A 19653-nucleotide genomic window follows, 5' to 3' on the forward strand; every position below is an offset into this window, starting at 1 on the left:
ACCCTCACTCGCACCTAACCAGCCACGAGAGCTTGCAAACACATTAAGTGGTACGGGTGAAGCAACCTCCCATATAGAGTTGAGTACGTGACAGTCTCACTATATCGGCTGTACATGCAGCTTTTTCTATTTCCTCCTGGTAAGTAAGAAGACTAGGACAATCCTGAAAACCAATCCACTGAGCGATAGAATTAAAGCTACAAGTGATGAATAGTTCTTGTATTACTATGTTTAAAAACTGTTGTACTAAATTACAGGCCGCCACGCAGTAATTTTACTCGCCGGAGAACATAGTAGTGTATCTGATCTTAGATAGCATGAGCGGTGATGGCAATTCGAATTCTAACAACCAGCAAAGAACATACGGAGGGCATTGCAGTTTACAGCAGATTTGATTCTGATTTAAACTATGTACACACCAGTCATTGCAGTGTATTGACAAGAGAGTGACATAATGCTTTTGGTAGCTCCAAGCCAGAACGATTAATGAAAACTATTATTCATACTGAATGAATCACTTAGTAGCTACTCGGAGATTATGAGGCGCACTGCATGTGAAGCGGAATTTTAGAATATATGCTCAAGTTTTGTTCCAAGATAAAATTTTAATTTTATGAGGATATTTGGGTAATAATGTAGAAATGTGATGATCAAGTTACCAATTTACTGTGCAAATCAGCTTTTGCAGTCGTGTAATGAATATTATTCACGGGTAACACCACGCAATATTGACAGTCAACGCGGTAGTCGTTATATTCATTTTGGCATATTTAGCTGTTTTGTACGAGTATTATAACTTGCGGTATGCCGTTTCGAGGCTACGGAGAAATGAAAATGTGTCACAAACACGTCGCCCTTATCGTTGAATGTCAGTTAATGATGCATCAACGACATAAGCCTTCAAGAGATACCATGATAACCGAGACATGAGACGAAAGTCACATGACGAAGCTGTAGCGTGCCTTTACGGGAGCTTTGCGTGTTCACTCAGAGGGCTGGATGCCCTCTGTAATAAGAGAACTGAGTGAAACATTCAATGATGAGCTTACAGGTGTGTCATGTGACGCCCACCCAGACCAAATGTCGACAACAGTGACGAAAATAAAAGCGCAATGGATATTGTGCTGGTTGATGGAGTATAAGGTTATAGGTTCGCATCCCCCAACACACCAAAAATTTGTTTAAGCATAGCCTTATTAACACATTCTGGGACTTTTTTATAAGTGTAATACACGTATGTTCTGCAATATTCGATGTTATGTAACATTTCCGTTCGATTAGAGAAAGAGTGTATGGGTAGGCAGGAACCTAACGGCACAAAAGCAGCTACGAAGTTCATGCTCTAATAAAATGGAATACCTGCAGCCGTCCTTTCGATGTTTTTATTATATAGCTATCAGTTTCGGTGATTCAGTGCACCATCTTCAGCCCTTAACTGACGCTGAGGAGGTTAACTCCCATCGTACTGTACGATGCCATCAGCGGCCAACATCTACGAACTGGTTTCCGTAGACTGTTATCCAAAACGACATAAGAAACAATGAATACCAGAAGGTACGACTCAAACAACAACCCTTAACTGCATGCCACAAGTACTTAAAAAACAGCGGCCGTGTATATTTAACCATCAACTACCAAGAGATGGTAGTTGATAGTTGAAAATGTAACAGCACAGTAACAGGTACTTGTGGCATTCAGTTAAGGATAGTTTTTTGAGTTGCAGCTTCTGGAATTCATTTTTTTAATGTCATTTTGAATAATAGTCTACGGAAACCAGCTCGTAGATGTTGGCCGCTGATGGCATCGTGTATATGATGAGAGTTAGCCCCCTCAGCGTCAGTTAAGCCCTGAAGATGGTGCATTGAATCACTGAAACGGGTAGCTATATAATAAATAACATCGAAAGGACGGCTGCGGGTATTCCATTTTATTACACAAGTGAACGGCCGAAGTCCCTCAAACCTTCAATCAAATCGTTGGACATACAAAAGTTCATATTCTTCCTTCTCAGAAATGTTTCACTCTTTATCTTCGAATATGTGGCGATTTTCGAGTGTGCGCTTAGGCAGGAGCCTAAGAGGACAACTTAAACTTTTGCTAATGAAACGATGAGCAGTAACATTCATACGTTTCCTTGTCACAATATTTCGCGGCTAACACTCATCTCATAAGACTTCATGCAACCAAGTGGCACTTAAGGCTTGTATATTTCTCCCGCTAACAGCATGTTTGAGTTGTATCCATGCGAGAAAGGCCTGTGTCGAACGTTAACGAAAGTCGATAGGAGTCCCTGCGGTTGTCGGTATTACGTGTGAGGTCAAAATGACGTCATATTTCCAGCAAGTCTTGTGCAATGAGAGTTACGAAACGTTAACGATGGGAAGAATTGCGTGTTGTACGTAGTGCGAGGAACATTTTGGGCCACAAATAGACTGCTGTACATTTTCGGAGAATTGCTGTATTAGGCCTCTGGTGGATGTTTCACATGACCCGGAACTATATTATTAACCAAACTCTCATGAACGGTAGGTTGGAACATCAGTTTTTCCAATAACTGCCTTAAATGAAATGCCACACCACGCAAGAGTGTTTGGCTATGTGTTCAGCAACCGACGTTCAAATGGCTCTGAGCACTACGGGACTTAACATCTGAGGTCATCAGTCCCCTAGAACTTAGAACTACTTAAACCTAACTAACCTAAGGACATCACACACATCCATGCCAGAGGCAGGATTCGAACCTGCGACGGTAGCACGTAGCAGTCGCGCGGTTTCGCACTGAAGCGCCTAGAACCGCTCGGCCACCGAAGCCGGCCGCATCCGAAGTTCTCCGCACACTAACGTCAGGATTGTCTCCTATAGGGCGCAAGACTATTTTCTTTTTTTAAAGGGACCAAACTGAAGAGGTCATCGGTTTCGCAACACTGTTCTCCATACTCGACGTGCGCTCTGTGGCATGTCTGTTGCGATACCTTGCAGGTACAACTGTGGAACCGACAAGTCGCTAGAATAACCTGATGAGCATTTTTATTTCAGACAGAAAGCAGTGGTGAAGACGTCTTTCGGCTCACATGGCAAATGCCTGTCCGACTAAGGCTGCAGCTGAGTTATAGCACAATACGCCATTTCCTGGGTGAAATAACAAGATTCCATTTCAATCTTAACATTGCTCTTAGAACACGCAGCACAACCTCAATACGGTAGCCACGTAACGGCTGATATAGTAGGCAGCTTAAGAGCTATATCAGACAATAGCATCACAGTTTGATGACAAGCAAGGAAATATCATCAAGCTGACCTTATATTTTAAAAGTAATAAAGCACTCGAGCAAGACATTGGCCCCAGCAGTCAACCACATGTGAAAATTTGGGCCATAGTTCTCATAGCACGTAGTTATGAACTTCTGAATGTACAGCTTTTAAAGATTCGAGGGCATCGTTTGTTAGTCACTCCAGCCGCCTAATGCCCGAGCGCCAAAATTTGTTGAAGGTGAGCGATGAGGAAAAAGTAGGCAGACACAGTTATCGAACGCGTTATGAGGTTTTGTTCGAGAACAAATGTTATTTTACGCCAAAAATAGTATATATGAAAGCCTCACGAGCATATACGTTCAATATAATTTTAATAATTTTCTCGTATTGATATTCCCCAACTACACAGGGTGGTCCATTGATAGTGACCGTGCCAAATATCTCACGAAATAAGCATTAGACGAAAAAACTACAAAGAACGAAGCTTGAAGATGGAAACCAGACGGCGCTATGGTTGGCCCGCTAGATGGCGCTGCCATAGGTCAAACGGATATCAACTGTGTTTTTTTTTAAACAGGAACCTCCATTTTTATTACATATTCGTATAGTACGTAAAGAAATATGAATGTTTTAGTTGAACCACTTTTTTCGCTTTGTGATAGATGGTGCTGTAATAATCACAAACGTGTAGGTACGAGGTATCACGTAACATTCCGCCAGTGCGGACGGTATTTACTTCTTGATACATTACCCGTGTTAAAATGGACTGTTTACCAATTGCGCAAAAAGTCGGTATCGTGTTGATGTATGGCTATTGTGATCAAAATGCCCAACGGGCGTTTGCTATGTATGTTGCTCGGTATCCCGGACGACATCATCCAAGTGTCCGGACCGTTCGCCGGATAGTTACGTTATTTAAGGAAACAAGAAGTGATCCGCCACATGGGAAACGTCAACCACGACCTGCAACAAATGATGATAGACAAAATGCGCGAGAATCGGGAATCTCGAAAACGTCGGTTTCGAGAATGCTACATCAACATCGATTACACTCGTACCATATTTCTATGCACCAGGAATTACAGGGCGACGACTTTGAACGTCGTGTACAGTTCTGCCACTGGGCACAAGAGAAATTACGGGAAGATGACAGATTTTTTGCACGCGTTCTATTTAGCGACGAAGCGTCATTCATCAACAACGGTAACGTAAACCGGCATAATATGCACTATTGGGCAACGGAAAATCCACGATGGCTGCGGCCAGTGGAACATCAGCGACCTTGGCGGGTTAATGTATGGTGCAGCGTTATGGGAGGAAGAATGATTGGCCCCCATTTTATGGATGGCAATCTAAATGGTGCAATGTATGCTGATTTCCTACGTAATGCTCTACCGATGTTACTACCGATGTTACTACCGATGTTCTACCGATGTTACTTCGATGTGACAGAATGGCAATGTACTTCCAACATGATGGATGTCCGGCACATAGCTCGCGTGCGGTTGAAGCGGTCATCATCATCAGTTATCTGCTATATTAGCAGGTCCTTTGCCTCTCCATTTTCTGCGATCCATAGCTTCCTTCTTAAGGCTGCTGTATGTTGTACCGTCCATCATGTCATCCAGTATCTGGAATCTCTTCCTTCCTCGCTTCCTTTTCCCTTCTACATAACCTTCAAAAACTGTTTTTATCAGTCCGTCATTCTTTCTTAATATAAGCCCAGTCCAATTTCTTTTTCTTCTCTTTATTACATCTAGTAACTGCCTTTTCTCTCCCACTCTTCTCAGTACCTCTTCATTTTTTACTCTGTCCATCCAACGTATTCCTTCCATCTTCCGCCATGTCCAGATCTCAAAAGCCTCCAGCCTTTCTCTGTCTTTTTTCCTCATAGTCCATGTTTCAGCGCCATATAGAAGAACACTCCATACAAGACATTTTATGAGTCTCTTTCTGAGTTCTCTGTCCATACCGCTGCAGAAGATTCTCCTTTTCTTATAAAACGCCTCTTTTGCCATTGCTATCCTTGTTTTAATTTCTGTGGTGCACTTCCAGTCGGTGTCTATCCTGCTTCCAAGATACTTAAAATTTTGCACCTGTTCTAGTTTTTCTCCATTCAGCACAATTTTTAGTTCCTTATTTCCTCCTATTGCCAATACTTTTGTTTTATTTGTGTTAATTTTCATTCCATATTTTTTTCCGTTAGTTGAAGCGGTATTGAATAGCATATTTCATGACAGGTGGATTGGTCGTCGAAGCACCATACCATGGTCCGCACGTTTACCGGATGTGACGTCCCCGGATTTCTTTCTATGGGGAAAGTTGAAGGATATTTGCTATCGTAATTCACCGAAAACGCCTGACAACATGCGTCAACGCATTGCCAATGCATGTGCGAACATTATGGGAGGCGAACTACTCGCTGTTGAGAGGAATGTCGTTACACGTGTTGGCAAATGCATTGAGGTTGACGGACATCATTTTGAGCATATATGTAATAAAAAATGGGGGGGTTCCTTTTTTAATAAACGCAGTTGATATCCGTTTGACCTATGGCAGCGCCATCTAGCGGGCCAACCATAGCGCCATCTGGTTTCCCTCTTCAAGCTAGACGAGTTATTTCGTGAGATATTTGGCCCAGTCACGATTAATGGACCACCCTGTATATAGGGTGATCAGAAATAGACTGAAAAGCTTGTAAGGGTGTTGCAGCGTAGGTTGTGCTGAGAAACAATTGTTAAAAAAAAGTTCGAAATGTTACGCTGTTTCCTAGTTAATAAGCATTGAAGTCAGCCAATCGGGCCGCCGCGCGAGCAGATTCGAACGGCCCGTCAGAGACGGTGTCACCAAATGTGTTCTTCGTTTGGTTTCGTAAAACTGATAAAGAGAGCGATACAAAAATTGGACACAGGACGATGGTAAGGTTCGAAACCGAGACGAGGGCTGAGCAGTTTCGTGCGCTATCATCTGTGACACGACACCAACTGACACTCATTGTATCTGGCGAGCAGCTTGAATCTACGCGCGCAACTTCAATGCTAAATAACTCAGGAACGGCGGGAAGTATCGAATATTTTCTTAACAATTGTTTCTCAGCACAACCTACGCTGCAACACCCTTACAAGCTTTTCGGATTGTTTTTGACCACCCTGTATATATGTACATAATATATACAGGTTGATTCAGCTGCCCCTACCACTGTCGTTTTATGCAACCCGCAATGTTATTTTTGGCCTTCAAAAACCACGCACGAAATTTTAAAACAGGGTGGAGCAGCGGAAACGCATGTTTTTTCTCTATTGAATGACTTCGACAAAGTTTGATAAAAATAATAAAAACAAGCATTAAGTGATAGATTTTTTAACGCAGTTTTGAAATATACATACTTTAATTAGATTCGAAAAATAATGTCTTGGAGATAACGTTCTTCTTGCTGGATACAAGTCTGGATCCTCTCCCCAAAGTTACACATGGCTCTTGCCATCATTTCATTTGGCACGGCTTCAGTTTCTTGACGAATGGAATTCTTCAGGTCATCCACTTTGTGAGGCTTGTTCATGTAGACCTTTTATTTTGAATATCCCCATAAAAAGAAGTCGCATATCGACAAATCGGGTGAGCGAGGGGGCCAGTAAACATCACCATATCTCGAAATAACATGTCCTGGGAACATTTGTCGAACCACTTCCACGGATGCTCTCGCCGTGTGAGCTGTGACGCCATCCTGCTAAAACCAATTTCTCTCATGTTCACTTGACGCCTTTCAAATTCTGGATGAAGAAAGTTGTTTAACATTTTAACGTAGCGCACTGATGTCACAGTAACTGCAGTTACTTCCTCTTCAGAAAACTAGGGTCCAACAATCCCCATCTTAAAAATGCAGCACCACACTTTTAAACTGCGGAGAGGTCTTTGGTGTAATTCATGTGGGCTCTCCGGCGCACAATGCCGACAATTTTGAACACTGATGTAATTGTCTACATAAAAATGTGCTTCATCACTCATGAAGACTGTAGCATCTCCACCTTCCGTAAAAATTTCGTCCATTACGCGAAAAAACTCTCTGCGCTGCTGGACGATCATTATCTTGTACGGGTGAAACTTAAGATCATCATGTAGGACGCGGTGAAGTGAATGGCGTGACATACCCAGCGCTACAGCCTGTCGTCTAGCCGAACGTTTCCGACTAGCAAGAACTGCCGTTCTCACTCGGTCTACATTTTCCGAAGTACGAAATGAATGGGGAAGACCAGGTGATTTCTTTTTCATCACAGATCGAGTACTTCTAAACGCTGCAACCCATCGGATTACAGTATTTCGATCAGGCACTGCACCTCCTCGTCCAACTCTAAAATTCTGACAGAAAAGACGTTGCATAGTGACTACGGAATCATTGTTTCTAAAGTACTGCTCGACAACGAACACACTATGCTCTACGCTTGTAATGTCTCTTGCAGCGGTCTCTCCGCGATATTTTCAGAAATTTTATAAATTATATAACTCAGAACATATCTCGAAATATCTCTTCTTATCTTACCGATTATCAATGCAAAGTAGTTTCAAGCCCAATTATTCCTTGGAGCGTCCATTTACTCCATGGAATAGTTTCTCTGCTATCTATGTTTTCTCTTATGAAAAGGATGAAGGAATTCTTGCCGATTAGTCGTGAAAGAAGGAGGATGTATATGTATGCATTGTTGAGCTAGTCGCCATCTTGATGAGATTCTGTATGAGAAGGGATTTAATACATGAACTAAACTAAAGTGTGTTCGCGTATTATTTAACTGATTATTATTGACAGTGTCTGCTTACTACGCTGTGTTGCACGGGATCAGTGGGGAACGTCTGATTTACACTGGACGAACCTGCCGTTTTGTATGCTCAAGATATCCAGTTACTTCAAATAAATGGGCTTACCAGCACGGTCTTCCCCATGTGATCACCGAAAGTTAATAATTATTACAAATGTTTTCAGGAGATCTACTGACAATTTTCGACGCATCGAGACTTCGAAATTGCTTCACTGCCAATTTAATCAGGATAGAACAGTATTGAACTGTGTGAATGTGATAAGCCTGCTTTGTGAATGAAACTTCCCTTAACATACTCATGTTTTCACTATCCTGATCAGTGAAGCTAAATCAGGCCGGTGTGAGAGTGGTTTTTTAAATTTTAGATCCACACAAAAAATATTAAATTTGGCTTCACTGTGACAGGGCACATTTTTGAGCATTACTTAAACATTGTGTGAATTTTATGTTGCACGTGCACGAGAGAAAAGGAGACGAGGCCTGTTCCAGAAGTCACAATTTCGCCACAACCTACGAGAACGTCGTTCCGGCCAGACAATATACAATTAAATTTTTGTAGATAGAAATTTAGAATAACTATTTAAATGTCTATCGGTTTGAATCAGATTGATTGAGTGACTGTTGGGTTGAACTTTAGATAGGAAGTGTTTATTATAAGTGAGTATTATGCAAAGTTTAGGTCAGTGACATTATTAACTCAGATGCGAGTGACTTTATATATTTGTTGTTCTGTGTATTAATGGTTCTTACTAGGGCGGCTTATAAAATGGCAATGCAACAGCAGAGCGAATCACAACAGCCCTCACCTGTTTCTGAGGTTAGTGAAACATTAGACGCTAGCATAACTGAAGTAGTGCCTAGCGGCAGCATTAGTCAGACCCCATAACAAAGCTTAAGTGTTTCGATGTCATCTGAGCAGGACGAAATAAACCCATTGACTGTAATCATGCAGCAATTAACACTGTTAACCAAAAATGTAACAGACTTAACTAAAGCGCAAATAGAGACTAAAAGGGAATTAACTAAAGCGCAAATGAATGAACAATTAGCAGCCAATCAAGTGAAACTCCAGGAGCAATTAGAAGCTAATCAAGCGGAATTAAATAATAAATTAGTAGAGAGTTTTCAGAAACTTGATGATAAATTAAATAAAACTGCGGAAGAATTGAAAATTCAGAACGAAAAGACAAAATTAAAATTAGATGCTCAAATTGAGCAAGTCACTCAGCAGTGTAATGAAAATGCGAAGAAGCTACGCCTAGAGCTAACCGAGTATGTTGCTACTAAGCTTGATACTATTAAAGAGCAGGTCGAGTCAATCCCACAGATAGTTCAAGCACAAGAACTGATGCAATGTTCTATGGCGGTAATTCCGGTATTAGTTGAAGTTCAAGATGAATTAAAGCAACAAGTAAATGAAATGTCACCAGATATGCAGGATTTGAGACAATCACAAGACAAGATCCCGAAGGACATCCAAAATTTGGATAAATCCATAAATAACATAAAGAAGAGACAAGACGAGGTTGATCATAAGGTAAACATTCTCGTGGGAAAATTCTCGCAGTTAAGTTTGGAAAGGCAAAGCGAGAGTTCTGAAGAAAGTTTATTTAATAAAGGTTTTCGAGAAGCCAGAGAATAACTAGGCGAAGAACTTAAACAATGGGGAGAAAACATTGAGAGATCTTTAAATCTATCTAGAGAAGATTTATTTAATAAAGGTTTTCGAGAAGCCAGAGAACAACTAGGCGAAGAACTTAAACAATGGGAAGAAAACATTGAGAGATCTTTAAATCTACCTCGAGAAGATTTGCAGCTATACAATCTATTAGCGAGAGTTCTGAAGAAAATTTATTTAATAAAGGTTTTCGAGAAGCCAGAGAACAACTAGGCGAAGAACTTAAACAATGGGAAGAAAACATTGAGAGATCTTTAAATCTATCTCGAGAAGATTTGTGTTCCACGCAAGGAAATGAACCCCGAGAGTTCTGAAGAAAATTTATTTAATAAAGGTTTTCGAGAAGCCAGAGAACAACTAGGCGAAGAACTTAAACAATGGGAAGAAAACATTGAGAGATCTTTAAATCTATCTCGAGAAGATTTGTGTTCCACGCAAGGAAATGAACCCATAATAAGATCTATCAATGAAGCTACATTATTTAACCGATCAAGTACAGACAGGGACATTAATGCACACGTTCGTTTTTGCAATCAACATCAATCACAACACTATGAGGGTAGTGATAATGACTGTAATTGTAAAAGCAATACTGAGGAGAAAATGCTGAAACAACGTCAATTCCAGATCTACACCCAGACAAGAAAAATGTTCATCTCGTAGTGTTTATAAGAAGTTTTAGGGGAGTATTGCCAAAAAATTGGAGTGAGTGGCAAAAGGTTAGTTTCGTGACCGGTTATATTCAAGGGTCAGGAGCTATATGGGCATCTGATATGATATCAACTTGGGACACATATGAAGATTTTGAACGAGTATTTTTATCCAAATACTGGTCCGAAGGAGTACAAGAACATTTAAGGCAGGAGGTATTATACCCGGAACCTTTTTCCTTTTCACGTGGGTCTTTAAAGAAATACTTTGAGAAATATATAAACAAATCGCGGTATTGGGATAAGCCTATGCCTCTACAAGACGTGATTGGCATATTAAAATCTCGACTTCTGGCCAGCATCAGAAATAGAATGCTGTATATTAATGAGCATGACCTTGACTCTTTCATGACTGCGCTTGACACTATACACTCCTGGAAATTGAAATAAGAACACCGTGAATTCATTGTCCCAGGAAGGGGAAACTTTATTGACACATTCCTGGGGTCAGATACATCACATGATCACACTGACAGAACCACAGGCACATAGACACAGGCAACAGAGCATGCACAATGTCGGCACTAGTACAGTGTATATCCACCTTTCGCAGCAATGCACGCTGCTATTCTCCCATGGAGACGATCGTAGAGATGCTGGATGTAGTCCTGTGGAACGGCTTGCCATGCCATTTCCACCTGGCGCCTCAGTTGGACCAGCGTTCGTGCTGGACGTGCAGACCGCGTGAGACGACGCTTCATCCAGTCCCAAACATGCTCAATGGGGGACAGATCCGGAGATCTTGCTGGCCAGGGTAGTTGACTTACACCTTCTAGAGCACGTTGGGTGGCACGGGATACATGCGGACGTGCATTGTCCTGTTGGAACAGCAAGTTCCCTTGCCGGTCTAGGAATGGTAGAACGATGGGTTCGATGACGGTTTGGATGTACCGTGCACTATTCAGTGTCCCCTCGACGATCACCAGTGGTGTACGGCCAGTGTAGGAGATCGCTCCCCACACCATGATGCCGGGTGTTGGCCCTGTGTGCCTCGGTCGTATGCAGTCCTGATTGTGGCGCTCACCTGCACGGCGCCAAACACGCATACGCCCATCATTGGCACCAAGGCAGAAGCGACTCTCATCGCTGAAGACGACACGTCTCCATTCGTCCCTCCATTCACGCCTGTCGCGACACCACTGGAGGCGGGCTGCACGATGTTGGCGCGTGAGCGGAAGACGGCCTAACGGTGTGCGGGACCGTAGCCCAGCTTCCTGGAGACGGTTGCGAATGGTCCTCGCCGATACCCCAGGAGCAACAGTGTCCCTAATTTGCTGGGAAGTGGCGGTGCGGTCCCCTACGGCACTGCGTAGGATCCTACGGTCTTGGCGTGCATCCGTGCGTCGCTGCGGTCCGGTCCCAGGTCGACGGGCACGTGCACCTTCCGCCGGCCACTGGCGACAACATTGATGTACTGTGGAGACCTCACGCCCCACGTGTTGAGCAATTCGGCGGTACGTCCACCCGGCCTCCCGCATGCCCACTATACGCCCTCGCTCAAAGTCCGTCAACTGCACATACGGTTCACGTCCACGCTGTCGCGGCATGCTACCAGTGTTAAAGACTGCGATGGAGCTCCGTATGCCACGGCAAACTGGCTGACACTGACGGCGGCGGTGCACAAATGCTGCGCAGCTAGCGCCATTCGACGGCCAACACCGCGGTTCCTGGTGTGTCCGCTGTGCCGTGCGTGTGATCATTGCTTGTACAGCCCTCTCGCAGTGTCCGGAGCAAGTGTGGTGGGTCTGACACACCGGTGTCAATGTGTTCTTTTTTCCATTTCCAGGAGTGTAGATATGATCGAGGAAGATGAACATCGGCCAAGACAACCGGTTATGCAGAGGAGAGCGATTGAGGCTCCAAACGCAAACCGGAACGGAAACGGATTTAATAATTATTATACTAGGAATAGTCAGAGATTCAACGGAAACAATTGCAACGGAAATGGAAATTTCAATAACAGTGCTGCGAGGGGCAGATTCAGAGACAATCGAACAGGTCGCAGGTACAACCCAATGTTTGGAAATGCAAGAGACTATCAGAACCAGCAGTTTTCAAATAATAATAATGCGTAAAGAAATTCTGGCCCTCGATTTGAAGCAAATAACACAGTCATCAACAACAATCAGTCATAACAGAAGTAGTAGATGATTCAAGAGGAAATAATAATCGACATTTAAACTGAATAGGACCGCTTTATGCTCCGTAAAGTCGGCCAGGGAATACAAAAGGGATATACCTGTTTTAAACGAAATTAATTCCGTGGCAATGTTGAGATATAATGAAGGCGAATTAATGACAGATGAATTGACGAGAGACTTAGAGGCCTGTGTAGTCGAAGATAAAAGGGTTCCTGTGTCTGAGGTCATCACAGAAGTGGGAGGAATTTTAACCAATGTTGTATTGGACACAGCTTCATCTACAGACGTAGTATCCGGAACTTTGTTTCGCAGAATTAGTAAAATTAAGAAAATCCCTGTCCTACCAGTACAAAATTGCCGAGTTATAGGTGCAGTGGGAGCAAAATCCCGGAACGTCAAGATACAAACGCTTATAGAGATAAAATTGGGAAATGTAGCTAAACAATGCACATTCCTTGTAGTGGAAAAGTTGTTAGTAGATTGTATTCTTGGCATTGGAACTTTGCAAGTCTGCAGTTGCAAGTTGGACTTGGTAGAAGGAAAGGTGCATTTTAAAATCGAAGATCAATTTGTTACACTGATCTTACTGAGAAAGGAGGCAGTGTATGAGCGATATTTCCGTGGTGCTGCTGTGCAGTTGATTTGTGCTGAAAATAATAATATGTACCGACTACCGATCAAGTCAATTCAAGTAGAGGATTTCAGACAAACAGTCGAACAGAAGATTGCTGAGTCAGATTGCCTAACGGATAGTCAGAGGGAACAATTATTCAATATATTAACAGAATATGAGTCAGTTTTCGATGAAAAGCCCGGAATTGTTAGAGGATGTGTTTGTACATTACAGATTAAGCCCCATAAGACATTTTGCCGCACACACTATCCCATTCCCTGGCGATTAAAACAACCAGTTCAGGAAGAGATACAAAAAATGTTAAACTGGAATCTTATTGAACCGTCGAACAGCCCATATTGTTCTCCGTTGCTTGTTGCGCCAAAGGCAGAAGGAAAAGTTCGATTGGTATTAGATGCAAGGGAAATTAACAAAATTATAGTACCTATGCGCACACATCCGGAGAACATCGATGAGTTAATACAGAAATTTCAAGATGTATCCTATTTAACCAGTATTGATTTGAGAAGTTCGTTCTGGCAAGTCCAGTTAGACAAGGACTCAAGAAAATATACTGCTTTTATATATGGAGGGAGAAGCTATCAGTTCAAGGTCGTTCCGTTTGGTCTCAATATCAACTCTGGAGTTTTTATTTCTGCGTTGGACTATGCCCTAGGACCATAACTACGTAGTCGAATAACAATGATTAATGCAAAAGGCATTCTTCCAACAGAAGCGAAGATTAGTGGGATAAAAAATTTTCCAACTCCAAGAAACAGAAAACAACTGAAAGGCTTTATAGGCTTGGCTTCATTTTTTCGTCGATTTATTAAAACTCAAGCAATGAACTCTGAAGCACTAAACCGGCTCCTGAGGAAAGATGTACCATGGCAATGGTCTAATGATTGTGAAAAGGCTTTTTGTGAAATTAAGGATCAACTGATAAATGCTCCGTTATTATACCACCCTGATATGAATGTCGGATTCTGTTTAGCCACTGATTCATCAGATGTGGGATTAGGATCTTGTTTATTTCAAATTAGGTACATCGATGGTGTAAAAACCTTTTGTCCAATTGCATTTGCTAGCAGAGTTTTATCCACCTGTGAAAGAGCATATACCACTACGGAATTGGAAGTTTTAACAGTTATTTGGTCTTTGAAAAGGTTTAATTATTATGTATATGGCTCAAGGATAGCCGTTTATTGTGACCACCAATCACTAGCCTTTTTACAAACTTGTAAGTTGCTACATCCTCGCTTGTCAAGGTGGACGCTGGCGCTGCAAGAATACCAGTTTCAAATTATTCATGTAGCCGGAAAAGAAAATATTATAGCTGACGCGTTGTCAAGATCTCCAGAAGGAATAACACCTGAACTGGATGGAAATAATAAGGCAGAATTTCCAGTGCTTCTTCTTCAAGAAAGTAATTACAAGTTATATTATATTCATTTATGTAAGACAATGGCTCAGCTTCAGAAGAAGGATCGACGATGGAATGCTATAATACGACAATTCAATCAACAAAATCCTATGGTCAGTTTGGAATACTACCGGCTTGTGAATAATATTTTATTTTTTAAATCTGGGAAGTCTGAGAATCCAAAGTGGTGTGTCTGCGTACCCGAAGAATATGAAGAACGATTAATTTGGTTTACACATTTGACCTGGGGTCATGTTGGTGTTGTAAAGTGTGATAATAAGATTAGATATTACTGTTACTTCCCAAACATAAGGCGAAAAGTGCACAAAGTCATACAGAAATGTGTTCTCTGTCAAAAGGCTAAGCCAGACAACAAGGGAAATAAAATTGCGCTTCACTCAATAATACCTGAAGCACCAAGATCACTTACATCATGTGATATTTGTGGACCACTTCCATGAGCCAGAGGTGGTTATTGGATTCTGTGATGTGTTTACAAAATATGTTAAACCATATCCTATAAAATCAGCAACTGCAAGAGCTGCCGCAGTAAAGTTTGTAAATGACTACATTCATCATGCAGGGATTCCAAAATCTATAATCTCTGACAATGCGAAGATATTTACTGGATATTTATGGAGAACATTAGTATCACAACTAGGAATAAAACAGATATTTACATCTTGCTATCATCCACAAGGGAATTTAATTGAACGGGTTTTTCGAGAACTAAACAGATTCATGAGAACGTACTGTCATGATAAACAAACTACCTGGATAAACTATTTGACCGAGTTTGAGTAGATTTATAATAATTTACCTCACAGTTCTACAAACTTTACCCCGAATGGTTCAAATGGCTCTGAGCACTATGGGACTCAACTGCTGAGGTCATTAGTCCCCTAGAACTTAGAACTAGTTAAACCTAACTAACCTAAGGACATCACAAACATCCATGCCCGAGGCAGGATTCGAACCTGCGACCGTAGCGGTCTTGCGGTTCCAGACTGCAGCGCCTTTAACCGCACGGCCACTTCGGCCGGCCTTTACCCCGAATGAACTGATGTTCAGAGATAACGAAAGAAACTTTTGGGTAGATAGCTTGCCTAAACTCGAGGACACCAAAATGTCATGGGAAGAAAAAATTCGCAATGCTCTCATTAATATTACGGAGAAAGCAAGACAGCGAAAAGAAATCCATGACAGAAACATCAAACTGATTCAGACTTTCAGTATCGGACAGAAAATTCTTTTAAGAAGACACATCAAGTCATCAAGGTTGAAGAAGACCATCAGAAAATGGAATCTAATTTATGCAGGTCCATATATAATAGTTGATATACCGAATGCTGGTGCGTATTTATTAGCATATCCGGATTCTGGAAGAATAAAAGGATTATTTCCCCATGTAGACCTAAAGAGGTACTTTTAAGGAAAGTGTTTCAAATTAAATGAAAAGTCTGTATCAAGTATTTGGGTATTGAAAAAAATTGAAGTGCGAAGGACAGTATGCCTCAGCTACTGTGATAGGTTAAATGACAGCATGCCAAGCATCTGTGATAGTTTAATGAACAGTAAGCGATTGCTTCTGTGATAGTATAGGAATATTTAGAAAAGTAAGTGGAACTGTAGCTATTGCTGCTGTGAAGACTTAGGATTATCTGTCTACACGATGATCACCAAAGAAGCTTGTGCGTGTGAAATAATATACATTCAGGGAGTGTTAATCTCCAGTGAGAATAAGTTTACTAAAACTATAGGAATACGGCGCTTGCGTGTGAAGTTAGTGTTTGTAAACTGACAGTTCACAGGAGAACAAATGAACCGCGTTAGGAAATTAGAATCGATTGCTACTGTCCACAGATATAAAGACTCGCTGTTTTTTTTTTTTTTTGGCGCGAGCTAAATTCTATTCAAGAGAATTTAATTAACTAGCTTAGTGTGTGTTTATAAAATTAGAGTTAATAAGAAAGTTCTTCATTGAATTTATAATAATGTGTCATTTTCCAGTTGGATTTGTTTATTGTTATATTGCATTCATATATGTTCATGAGAAAATGCGGCAATCGTAGTATAAAAGAGAAAAATTTGATCGTCAATCAATACTAACAAAGATTAATTTCAGCTGGAGAGGTCATGCAGCAAGACTTAATTAAACGTTCTCTTTCAGCAAAATTTCATTTTAATCATGTATGAGTAAGATATAATTTTTTTTTTAATTGTCTCAGATAATAAAGTTTTTAACATTCTGACATGCTATCCACATTCGTACTTGAAACCAAATTAGGAAAGATTCAGATCTACTTCCACCTGGAAAAGCCAAAATAAATAAATAAATAAACAAATAAAACCGGGATTAGAACCTTTCGGCTTACTCAAGAAGATGGATGAAATTATCCATGTTTTCAAAATTGTTTTCCGATCTGGAGTTGTGATATTGTGCAACTACAGTATCGATTAAGACACCTAGGTGTGGAAAGTATAAGACGAATGGATTTTCCCATTCCTCAGATGGAAGATTGGATGGATCAGGTCCATATTTGAGTTCAAAACGAATCTGGAGAAGTTCGACTAACCCTTCTCTTCCAGGAATCTTTAATAGTTGACCATTCCTTAGACGAATTTCGATTGTTTCATGCCACAATCCTGAGTACCTGTTCCTGAGGTTCCTTCTGGTCTCTCAAATCCGTTACGTCTCCTGTCCGGTACGCCAATGCGACGCCTGTCCTCCGTGCCGTGTCCCATGTTCCTGTTCGATCAGTTTCACAGCAGTTCAGCAAGACATCGATGAAGAAAATTTTTCAGAAGATTATAAAAAATTTGCATGTGTAAAGATTTTTTTTTTTTTTTGCTATGAGGCAGATTTTATCTTTCCTATGAATTCTAGAATATCTCTCAAATTTCTAAATTATTCTGTCTTTCCTATTATCTGTGATACCTAGTTGGGGTCTAAGCCTCCAGGTTTTCCGGTGTTTCCCTGTGAAGGCCAGTTCCTGAATTGGTAGACCTGATTGACAACTATATAAGTGAATTACTTTTGAATGCATTATGGGAACAGCAGTGATCAATGTCTTGTAAATAATTACTATTAAAAACAGTCTTGATCACGATTTATTTTATAAGGTGACCGGTTTCGACCACTACTGTGGTCATCTTCAGACCTACAAGATGTATACAAAGCACTAATTAGAGGTCTACATGCATTAATGAAAATACATAGAGTTATACGGCTATAAAACGTTGAATTACCATTGAGTGGAAACCCCTTTCTGTTGGAGAATCACAGCTGGAGAAACCAGTGCACGTCTTACTTTATATAATGGAGGCTCCACCCACTTCTGACTGCATGATGTCATTATTAACCAATGAGTTATAAGTCGAATTACAATTTAAAATTTCTTAGTTAACGTTTTCTGTGCCAGAGTGATGTGGGTGTTGAAGAACGCCTCAGTGAATTCTCGGATAAAGACTTTCATGACAATCATAATAACGCTGATTTCTAGTATTTAGTATCTCGATACTAATTCAGAGAAGGAAACTGAAAGTGATGAAGTTGTAACAGGTGATGACGATGGTGAAGCGTATATCTTCGTTAAGAACAGGAATATTTTTTCGATGGAGAAAACAGAAGCTGCTGACTAAGATAAGAACAAAGCAATTTAGCATTGGCTTGCAGCTACCTGGATGGAACAGATTCCGAAAAATCTCGGAGAAAACTTTTTTTTTTTAAATATGAGCCCCAAATGCAGAAATAATTCTTAGGAAAACGAAAAACACCAGCCTTTTGTTATCTTTCGTTGAAGTGGAAAACAAGATATCCGTGTTAACAGTGTGGTGTTCCGATTTGGTTGGAGAATTGTAGCTGGGTCTGCGTGAAATGCATGCAGGCTGAAAGCAATTAAAATTTAATTCAGGGCCTCAGAAAAATACATCAGGTAATTCTTGATTTTTGAAACAAAAATTTGGCAAAATCTCTGGCTTGATAGAATTATGAGGTGGATTAATCGCTCTAAGACTGAAACGACGAGTAGTAAACTCAAAACTGATTATAAATACAATTTGTCGTAACTGAAATGTGATTTTCCATACAGTTACTTTGTGAATCTGTAATATTATCTCCCTGATGATAATCTGTGGGTGAGTAGAGAGCTAACTATGTGCTGTTATTTCAGTAATACATAAAATAAAAATAAACTGCAAATTTTGCTATGTTTTAGTTTTCAATTGTTTTAAATTCTACATTGAGTAAAAAAGGTAATTTTAGATGAAGTATGTTTCCAAGAACAGTAGCGAACAACAGGAAGTCAAAAAATATATGTTCACCAAAACAGTCGTTTAATATACAAAAAATTAAAAGGCGGCTCCATAGTAATTGTGTATCTGTCAACATCCATAGTAGCTAAAGATTAACGTCAGAAAATGTGAAGATAGCTTAAACTTAGAAGCATAGAAATACATAACGGAAAATAGAAACGCTAAAAAATGAGATAAATTCGTTTACAAAATCAAACAAGTTTCTTTTTGACCCATGTAACAAAAACTTTTTTTGTTTTTTTTTTTTACGAAAAGTCGATTCTTGTTTCTTGAAGAACTGATGGCAATTTAAGTTGAATATGTTTCGATCACACGCATTCACAGAGTAATACTTTCATTGGTTCACAGACACACAAGAAGAGAGAACTGGGTGTAACTGGCAGTGCAAATGTGGGCGAGTTAATTCGATGTTGGTGGGGAGAGTGTCTGGGCAGAGACGTCTCGCAGAAGGGATGTCGTTGTGGGCAGATTGGGTACGCGAAGATCTCGTTGTTTTATTGTAGTTGGAATTGTGGCAATAGTAGGGTTGGCTTAGCACGTTATCTGTGGATATCTCTGCCTCCATCTGGTTGTTTGCTGAAATAGATTGATGTGGAATTATTAGCTCATTGCACATCTGCATGTTTGTTAAAAAAATGGAGTACTTCATTGCTGTTCAGTGGCCACCCTTTGTGCAGGTGATCTGAGAGAACGTCTTCTGTGAAGAACAAA

Source organism: Schistocerca piceifrons, chromosome 3 (assembly GCF_021461385.2).
Source record: "Schistocerca piceifrons isolate TAMUIC-IGC-003096 chromosome 3, iqSchPice1.1, whole genome shotgun sequence".
In the NCBI taxonomy this organism is placed as follows: Eukaryota; Metazoa; Arthropoda; class Insecta; order Orthoptera; family Acrididae; genus Schistocerca; species Schistocerca piceifrons.